Genomic DNA, 9291 nt, shown 5'->3' on the forward strand with positions numbered 1-9291 from the left:
GACGGCTTCTCTTGAATGCAACCAGACTCACAGTGTATGGGCTGTTTGGGCTGGGTCAGACCTTTAGTGAGGGGCACTAATCCGTGCTATTTGTGAATCTGATGGCTGCTTCTGAACGCAACTGGACCTACAGCATACGGGCTGTTTGTGTGTCCGGGTCAGACCTATAGTTACGGCCCCAATTGGCATACCTGTGAAGGGATAAGTCCAGCCGCCCCTAGCCCCTCTAATCTCTGAGGACTGGCTAGAACACAAGGGAATTTATCTCTTACTAAATTTATTCTCACCCTAAACACAACAATTACTTTTTAGAAAACCCACAAAAGTAAGGATGTTTCTTTGTTCACATATTCCTGCATAGCCCAAGCAGCCAAGTGATGACGGCATCTGAGGAAGGAGCTGGTGTGTTTGTTTCAGTGTTTTGAAGGACACGGGTGCTTATGTAGATTTTGGGTCAGCCTGATGGTCCATCCAGCCATGTCCTGTCTCTACTTATGGTCAACAGCTGTTACTTACAAAACAGGGGAAGACTGGCATTGATGTAATTTTTCTCTCCCAGGAGAGCAGGACACGGCATTTCAGGTGTTGCATTTAGGAGTCCAGTGGACTTATCTTCCATAATTTTTTTGGATTCTTTTTGAAACTGCATGCTTTTGGCCACCCCAGCTTCTGCTGACAGTGTGCTCTGGAAAAAGGGAAAACAAAGCAAAACTTCTTTTTGTTTGTTCCAAAACTGTCTGCCCAAAGATTTCTGTGGATGTTCTCCATTCCCTGAGCTCTTAGAAACAATTGCTTCATCACCTTCTCCTCTCCATCCGGAGTTTCACAGACTGCCATCCCCTCCATCATCTCTTTCCCAGGTTGAGGACTCCTACTGTGTGCCTCCTTGCACAGAAGAGGTTTCTATCTCTGTTTATCCTTTTTTGTCCTCCTCAGAGCAGAACTTCACTCACTGTTCGAATATTAACTCACATCATGAGTTTATTCAGTGGTAGAGAGATGCTTTCTTCTTCATCCTTTATTCCTTTTCTAATAATTCATATAATCCTATTATTTTTTTTTAGCCAGTGCTAAGCAAAGAACCAACCTTTTCAGAGAACCCACAAGGACTCCAAGATCTCTTTCCCATGTAGTGAAACAAATTTAAAGTCCAGACATGTGAAAGTTTCTAATTTTGGAAATAATATCAGCTGTGAATATCAAAGTTTGAAAAAGATCTTCTAAGGGAACAGGGCAAAAACATTCATGGGATTTATTGTTAAATACAAATTGATCTCCTGGTCAGGAAGACTCAAACTGCGAACTGCTGAGAACTGCGGAAGTGTTATGGAGGACCTTTACATTGTGCTTATCTTGTTCTTCCCAGGCATCTGATGTTGGGCATTGTGCTGGTTTTGGCTGGGATAGAGTTAATTTTCTTCATACTAGCTAGTATGGGTCTGTGTTTTGGATTTGTGCTGAAAACAGTGTAGATAACACAGGGATGTTTTTGTTACTGCTGAGCAGTGCTCACACAGAGTCAAGGCCTTTTCTGCTCCACACCTCACCCCACCAGCGAGCAGGCTGGGGGTGCACAAGGAGTTGGGAGGGGACACAGCCAGGACAGCTGACCCCAACTGACCCAAGGCCAGATGGAGTCATGCTCAGCATATAAAGCTGGGGCAAGAAGGAAGGGGGGACATTCAGAGTGATGGCGTTTGTCTTCCCAAGTCACCGTTACGCATGATGGAGCCCTGCTTTCCTGGAGATGGCTGAGCACCTGCCTGCCGATGGGAAGTGGTGAATGAATTCCTTGTTTTGCTTTGCTTGCATGCATGGCTTTTGTTTTATTTATTAAACTGTCTTTATCTCAACCCATGAGTTTTCTCACTTTTACCCTTTCAATTCACTCCCCCATCCCACCAGGAGGGACTGAGTGAGTGGCTGTGTGGGGCTTAGTTACCGGCTGGGGTTAAACCATGACAATCACCAACAGAAATGCAACTGAAGTAGCTGGACCTTTGCTCTGGACCAATAAAACTATTTTATCTTCTTAACCTGTGGCTGGGAGATTTGTGAGGACAGAGTTGAAGCTGGAAATGCTCTGCGTGTGCTGGAGAAAAAGCATTTGAGTCAATGTGGCCTAAAAAGAGATTGGGTCCCCAGACACTTTCTCTGTAGTCTTCAGAGAGCTGGAGCCCAGGATATAAGACAGAACCAAATCCTAGGGCCAAGAGCTGAAGAAATGAAGACAAGTCCTCAAAGCCAGCTGCCGTCACCTCCTACACTGAGGGCCTGGATTCTGGACCTCAGTCCAGAAATAACCTTGTAATCCTCACTGAAATCTTTATTTTGGTAAGGAGACCTCCTACCACCTCACTTTCTTTTGTATTGACCTGCTCAGAGCAGTAGAAGCAATGAAATTCAGGAACAGGCAAAAACATTGGACACTGGTGTCAGTAAGAAGGAAGAAGTATTGAGTACTTGCTAGCAGGTCACACTAAAGCTGGCCTCATGAAAGATCTGCCGAAGCCTATTAGCTAAGGCACATCCTGGGGGAAATCCTCTTAGAGCAGTGGAGGTGAGAATGCAGATGATATTACCGTTCCCATCACTGCAATTGTAGAGAAATAGGGCTGGGAAGGGATATTAAGAGGTCAGCGGGGCCATGCCTTTTATCTCAAGGGAGGATCAAGTCCATCCATGTCATATGTCACCAGGCAGACACGGTGTTAACATGCTCTTAAAGACTCTCTATGGTGAAGATGACACAACCTTTCCAGCCAAACAATTCCTAACCTGGCTGTAATTTGACCCATTGCTTTTTTTTCCCATCCAGTACAGGCATGAAGACAAGATTATTCCCTTCTCTGTCTTTGTGTCTTCAGGTATCATGTCTTCTCAATCCACACTTCTGCAGCCTACACCATGTAAATTTGTTCTGTTTGATCCAGCAAAACCTCCATGATCTTCTCTACTAGTATGGGTGCTTATGTGTACAAACATATATATATTTGTGTGTGCATGTATGTATATCTTGATTATCATCTCAACTTCTGGAGTTGGACAACATGGGATCAGGACTGCTGTGAGTCTCAAAGTGCTTCTAACATAAAAGAGCTGTTGGAAATTGGCCTGTGAAAGGAGTATTTCACCTCTTCCCGTTTATACCCCAAACCTGCTGGTCTGTTCTTGGGCATCCCTAAAACACTGGTTCATTTTTGGCCAAGAAATTTCTAGTGTGGCAGATCACTGAACAAACCTGCAACATAAAAATGCAGATGGTAGATTCAGGAAGCAATCAGGAAAGAATCACCAGGGCACACAAGGTACTTTTCTGCTTCTTTCCTTCATATGTGTTTGTCAGCCAAATCAATCCCCATCCTCACTTAGGACAGCCCTGAGGTTGCTCTGATTTCCATTGTGTTCTCCCGAGGTCTCCTCCGAGGCTGGGAAAGTGGAGAACAACTGAAGCACAGGCTGCTCCACCTGTAAGTGTTTTCCACCTCAGGGGACAACCTACTACAAGTAGAGGAGCCTCATTATTTAGCAAATTACCATAAATTAACCTCCAGCCTGGCTACCTTGGAGTAACTGACACATTTAGTTAATAATATATAATGTGCAGCCCCTCAGTTTTCTAGTAGGATGATCTCTGTCCTTGGAGGATTTGTAGTGCAGTGGCTGATTGCCCCAAGGCCAATGCCAGAAGCATCCTCTGCATCTGTCTGTGGATGAGAGGTGGTGAGTTAACCCAACTAAACAAGCCCTGGGTGCAGACACCACTCTATTGTGCTTTTATGGAAGATGGTAATTTTGCTCTGGAGAAGTGATGTCTTGGGGCTGGATGGCCATCTGGAGCAATGGTTAGAGCCCTGTAGCCAAGACGTGAAGCAGCACTCAAGCTGAGACTGGAAATGGGAATCTAAAGCAGGAGCAAACCAACATCAGTGATAGAATGAGGCAGAAAAAAGAGCCAAGAGAGGACACCAAGCCCTGAAGCACCAAAGTCACCTAGGGAGAACATCAGATTGCACTTGTTACACACCAGGCTGGGATGAAGCACCCTGCAGATTCCCTGCCTCCAACCCTGCCGCTGTGGGCATGTCCTTGGATCAGTCAAATGCAGTTTGGCCAGAATGTCTGTCCCCATGTGAGGAGCAAAGATGTCCTCAGAGGATGACAGTGCTGCTCCCATGGGAGAAGGGGATTTGCTGATCCTGCTCTAACCAACTTTACACCCAGGAACTTGCCTTTTTAGTAGGACCTACATAAATGCCTCTAGGATACCTTGCTCCACAGGTTTATTTGGTAAAGAATCTTCTCTCAGAATAATTTTACAAAACTCAATTTCAAGATACGGTTTAAATTTCCATCCAGTCTTTAACAGCAATGTGTTACCTGTAAAGCCACAGGGTGTCTCATAATGACATAAGAAGACCCAAGACATTTTCTGGGTTCATGTATAAAATAAACCATGTTTGTCTGTGTTCTTACAGAGACCTCTTCTTGCCGATACGATGACAATTTGAAGATAGAACAAAAAAGTGTGTTGTGCACTTCAATCCTAAAGACGAGTACCATCCTGGGATGGTTCCTTTGATTTGTTCAGCTTCTGCTATCATTAGGGGTTACTCGTCACTTGTACAAACACCCAGGATGTTCCTGGCATTGGCCACGGGTAATGAATAGCTGGTAGGAGACGGTGGTGCTGGTGCAACTGGTGCTGGGACACATCATCACTTTCTGGAGTGCTTGAAAGAGAAAACCTCTCTCTCTCTTTCCAGGCTTCTTCCTGTAAGAAGGTGAGATCCAGAGACCCAGAGGACATGGCAAAGTGTTCATCCCATCCCTCTGGTTTGTTTGTCAGGGCTTTGCAATTTGGGTATCCTGCAAATCCTTTGGCAATGATGGGAGCCAGGCTGTCTGGCTGCTGCCAGGATAAGACCTTAAAGTAACAGTTGGGCAGGAGCAGCATCGAGCAGAAGACATTTAAAAGGAGGCATTTGGTGGTTGACATGAGTCAGATATCTGCCCCCAATCTTGTCTTCAGGGCTTAACTATAAGAGGACAGGCAGTGCCATGGTTAAGACCCCAGGACATGGGATGGGGGATTCAGGTCTCAGCTTTGCTACAGACTTCCTGCAACCTGGAGCAGATCAGTTGGGTCTAGATGCGATGAGGGTTTGGGCCACAGGGTCATGTTTATTCTCCCTCGCTGGCCCTGGGATACTCACAGTGTCAGGCTGACAGCGGCCCAGCATCAACCAAGGGGTTAAAGGAGCTCCCGCTCCACCTCTCTGGGGATTATGGAGCGTATTTACTTGTTAAGTGCTTGGCAGTTCTTGGAAGCAAGACACGCAGTGGGATTTGTAGGTAATGTCATGGGACTGATATAAAATACAGCGTGGAAAAATCTGTAACCCAGCTCATTCCCTCATCTGAGGGACACACTGTGACTCCAGCAACTGAGCGCATAGTGATACTGAGTCTCTCAAGTCAAGATTTTGGGTTGCTCATGAGTAAAATGAGGTGCTTAGCCCTGCTAGGAGATCCGTGCAGCAGCTTAAAGGATCTCTGTTTCAGCAGGTAGAAGCTAAGCACTTTGTAAACACTTCTGAAAATCCTGACCTTACAGTATTTCCTCAGTGGAAGAATCCTATAGCATTGTTTATGTGCTCTTGGCAATGCAGGGTTGTTCTCCCAGTTCAAAGTACTCTGTGATGTGGAGGGGAATTCCTCCAGCATCCACATGTACCCTTGGCCATGAATCGTTTGTTTGCAATAAGCAACCAAGTTCTGTGCTTGCAGATGGTGGTGCATTTTTCTCTGTGCGTGTTTTTCTTCTGTGCATGCATGATTTTCTGTGCGTGCATTTTCTGCAAGCATTTCACAAATCCAAGTGATTTCAAATCATTTCCATAGTGCTTTCTGTATGTAATTTTCAGCGTGTCTTGAGCTGCTCATTGAAAACATGTTTGAGCTGCTTTTTGTTGGCCTCATGATCTAATAAAACATGAATCTGTTCAGCTCACAGGCATTATTTTGTATGCCTACATCCAAATCGTTGACTCATGACTACCTGGTTTTACAGATGTTTCCCCTCCTGATGAATGCAGGCTGCATTTTGAAGGTCTCATGCTGTCCGAAGCACGTGAGACCCCCGTGCCCCTGGGATGTGGTGGCTCAACATCTCTGAGTGGGCTGGGGATGGGACATGGGCAGGAGTAACACTAGGAACAAGCTTAAAAAATTGACCAACCATATCCAGTATTTCTTTAAATCCAACATATTTCCACCTGCCTCATGCAGCACATTGATCACTGCAGGTTATTTCTCCGCTGGTGGTTTTTTATATCCTGAACAAGGCAGTCTGCCAAAATCCTCTATCAGATGGTTCTTCCCACAAAGGCTGTGTCAAAAGGTGGTCGCAGGTGATGGCAGATGCAGAAAAGCAGCTCGTTGGCTTCAAATCATACAGAACTAAAAGATTACCCCCAAAAAAGTGTCCACATTCCTGCGGAGACTTCTGGGTTTTGTTGATTTTTAAATGCTTTAAATGGTTTTGAAAGCAAAGTGATGGGTTTCAGATGCATTTGCATTTTTATTTCCTTTCTTGAAAAGGCAGAGGCTCTGTGGCATGAGGGAGGGATGTTTAACATACCACATTTTGGGTCTTTGTCGAATTAAAAGCAGAAAATCTTTCCCCGAGCAGAAAACAACACATTTTTCTAGTTGTTTGCCACAACAGCAAGCAACCTTTTAACCCCATTCCCAGGGCAGTAAAACAATTTTGCGGGACTAGAGCTACAGAAGGGCAAAAAAAGCATTTTGCTTGGCTTTACTCTTCTTGAGGAATTAGTCTGTATTTTGTATTCTTCAGTCGTTGGACGTTTTCTTCTGAGCCTCATGATCTGAACCCACTAAGTAAGGCAAATCCAGATTAGAGCCTCTTGCAACAGAAATACTGGAAAGATCATGAGGGAAGTGGTTGGAGGAAGAGACAGGCAGGAGGACAATACTGAATCACTACACTTTTATTTTTGACTGTATTTGCCAATTTGGAATTTCCATAGAAGTCCCAAAAAGGCTGAAATTTGAAATTTCTGTAAGAGAGGCAACAAATTTATCTCTTCTCCTTGGGCTTATTTCTCAAATCAAAACCAGTAGCAGAAACAGGGTGTGGACATGATGGAAGGAAACGTGCTGTGTTGTTTTAGCTTTAAATGATCTTTATTTTGGGGTGACAGTGTGGATGTCCCCCAGTCCTAGCATTTGTGCCTCCAACTGACCCAGTCCCAAGCTGCAGAGTCCAAACCCAAATGTAGTTTGGCTTGACTGGCTGATTGGGGCACGCCTCTTTTTTTTTAAGTTTTCTCCTGCCTTGTGTTGCATCAAAGGAGTTTTAATCCTCCAGATAGCTCTGTGCGAGGCTGAAATAGCATAAAAGCTTCTCGTCTTATGGCATTTCACTCAGAGACAGCTCTGGCCTCTCAAGATGAGACCTCTCATCACACTGAGCCCTCTGAATGGCCCCGGCTGCAAGGATGCCTATGAATTATTATTCTTAATGTTATATGTAACACAAGCCCAGGCACTGACCTCTCCAGGGTTATATAGGTCCCTGAGGGATCAAGGACATGTTCCAGCCTGTGAGATAAAACTGAACTCAAAGGAAGCCAATTATATATAACCCACACTCTCCTCTGACCCTTATTCTCCAGCACTGTGGTCTTTCTTTGCATTTGGGTCTTGCATGCTCCTGACCACCCCATCAGCCCTCAGACAGCTCCAACATCCTCCTCTCCATTCCTCCCTGGGATTTTTTCCTGACTACCCCTTTTCTTCCTTTTCTCTGTTTCAGGATGGCATCACCAGTCAGGAAGTTGAGGGGCCATCCCACCTCCAAAGTAGGTGTGTCTCTGGCATCAGAGGCATCACCATGCCAGGTCCCCGAAGGGGAAGACTAAGGCCTCCATGGACAATACACACCTTCTAATGCAGCTTCTCCATCAGGTTTGGGCAGAGTCATGTCACTCCTACAGACCCAACCCCTCTTGTCTGTACCAACACTTGCCATGCTTGTCCATGCCATGGACTGGACCTTGCATCCTGCCCCCTCCCCATTTCCTGCATCCCCACAATAACACCACAGCCAATCACCCATCCAACATCTCACCCAACAGCAGCACCTTTTCTCCTTTTCCCATTGTCTCAAGATCTTGTCCTCACCCCCGGAGACCTCCCCCATCTTCACAACACCCTGTTGCTATGTCCCTGGGGACATCCCCATCGCTCCCCTCCAGCACTGATCCCCATCAGGATGTTTGCAGAAGGTCATGACGACGTTGCTGGGACCTGTGGGTGGCATGTCCAATAACAGGGAAGGAGAAGAAAGTGTAGGAAAACACAACTGGACTTAGGGTAAAGCTTGGTTGGTGATGAACAACAAAAGAAAAGGGTGGGAGACAATTATTTTTATTTTCCTGGTGCCTGCTTAGTCACCTCTGTCCTTAATTATGGACAAAAGGAAAAGTCTATTAATAGAAAGCAAGCAAGAAATCATAGCAGGTGACCTGCTTTATTTGACTGGATTAAGTGTGGAATTACAGGAGTGTTTAGAAATGTCGATAAGGGCTCCATCAAATTTGTTCCCATTGCTGCTTGTTTTCTGGGAATAGGAGGGATTTGCAGTGGGTCGTTCAGATTAAGAATCAGGTGGAGTAATTTGATCAGGCCAGGAGGAAAGGTAAAAGAAAACAAAACACAATGGTGGCCCTGGTATTGTCAGTTGAGAAACAGTTCTGAGTGTTTTTGTTGTTAAATGCAATTCTTGCAGCTGCGGTCACAAAAATCCCAGGTGCAATGAAGTGCATGTGCTCTGCAGGATTTTTAGTGGCTCCTCAGAGGTGAGGAATGGGATGTGGTGAAGAGAAAGAGAATAGAAGGAAGAAAGAGAGAAGAAGGTGATGGTAAAAGGGCTCTACAGGGGCAATGTAAAGCTGACCTGAGCAGAGGGCTTCCTGCCACCTACAACTTCCACATTACAAAATCCACTTAAGTACAGAGTTTAATAAAAGTTCTGGATATCAAGAAGCAGCAGCTATTTAAAGCTTTGATCACCTGCCAAACGTGGCTTTATGAGCCATATTTCCTGTCCCAAATCACTTCTCCTGTCTCCTGGCCAAGCTCTCTCCCTAGAAAATGGCTTTGTTTGTAAAATGAAATGCACAGTGCCTGTGTTGCCATAGCTGGTGACTAGTCCAAGGTGTTCCCATGCAGGTGTGTCTGGGGTTAAAGTAATAAAATTAT

The sequence above is a fragment of the Strix uralensis genome, chromosome 2, assembly GCF_047716275.1.
Source record: "Strix uralensis isolate ZFMK-TIS-50842 chromosome 2, bStrUra1, whole genome shotgun sequence".
Taxonomy (NCBI): Eukaryota; Metazoa; Chordata; class Aves; order Strigiformes; family Strigidae; genus Strix; species Strix uralensis.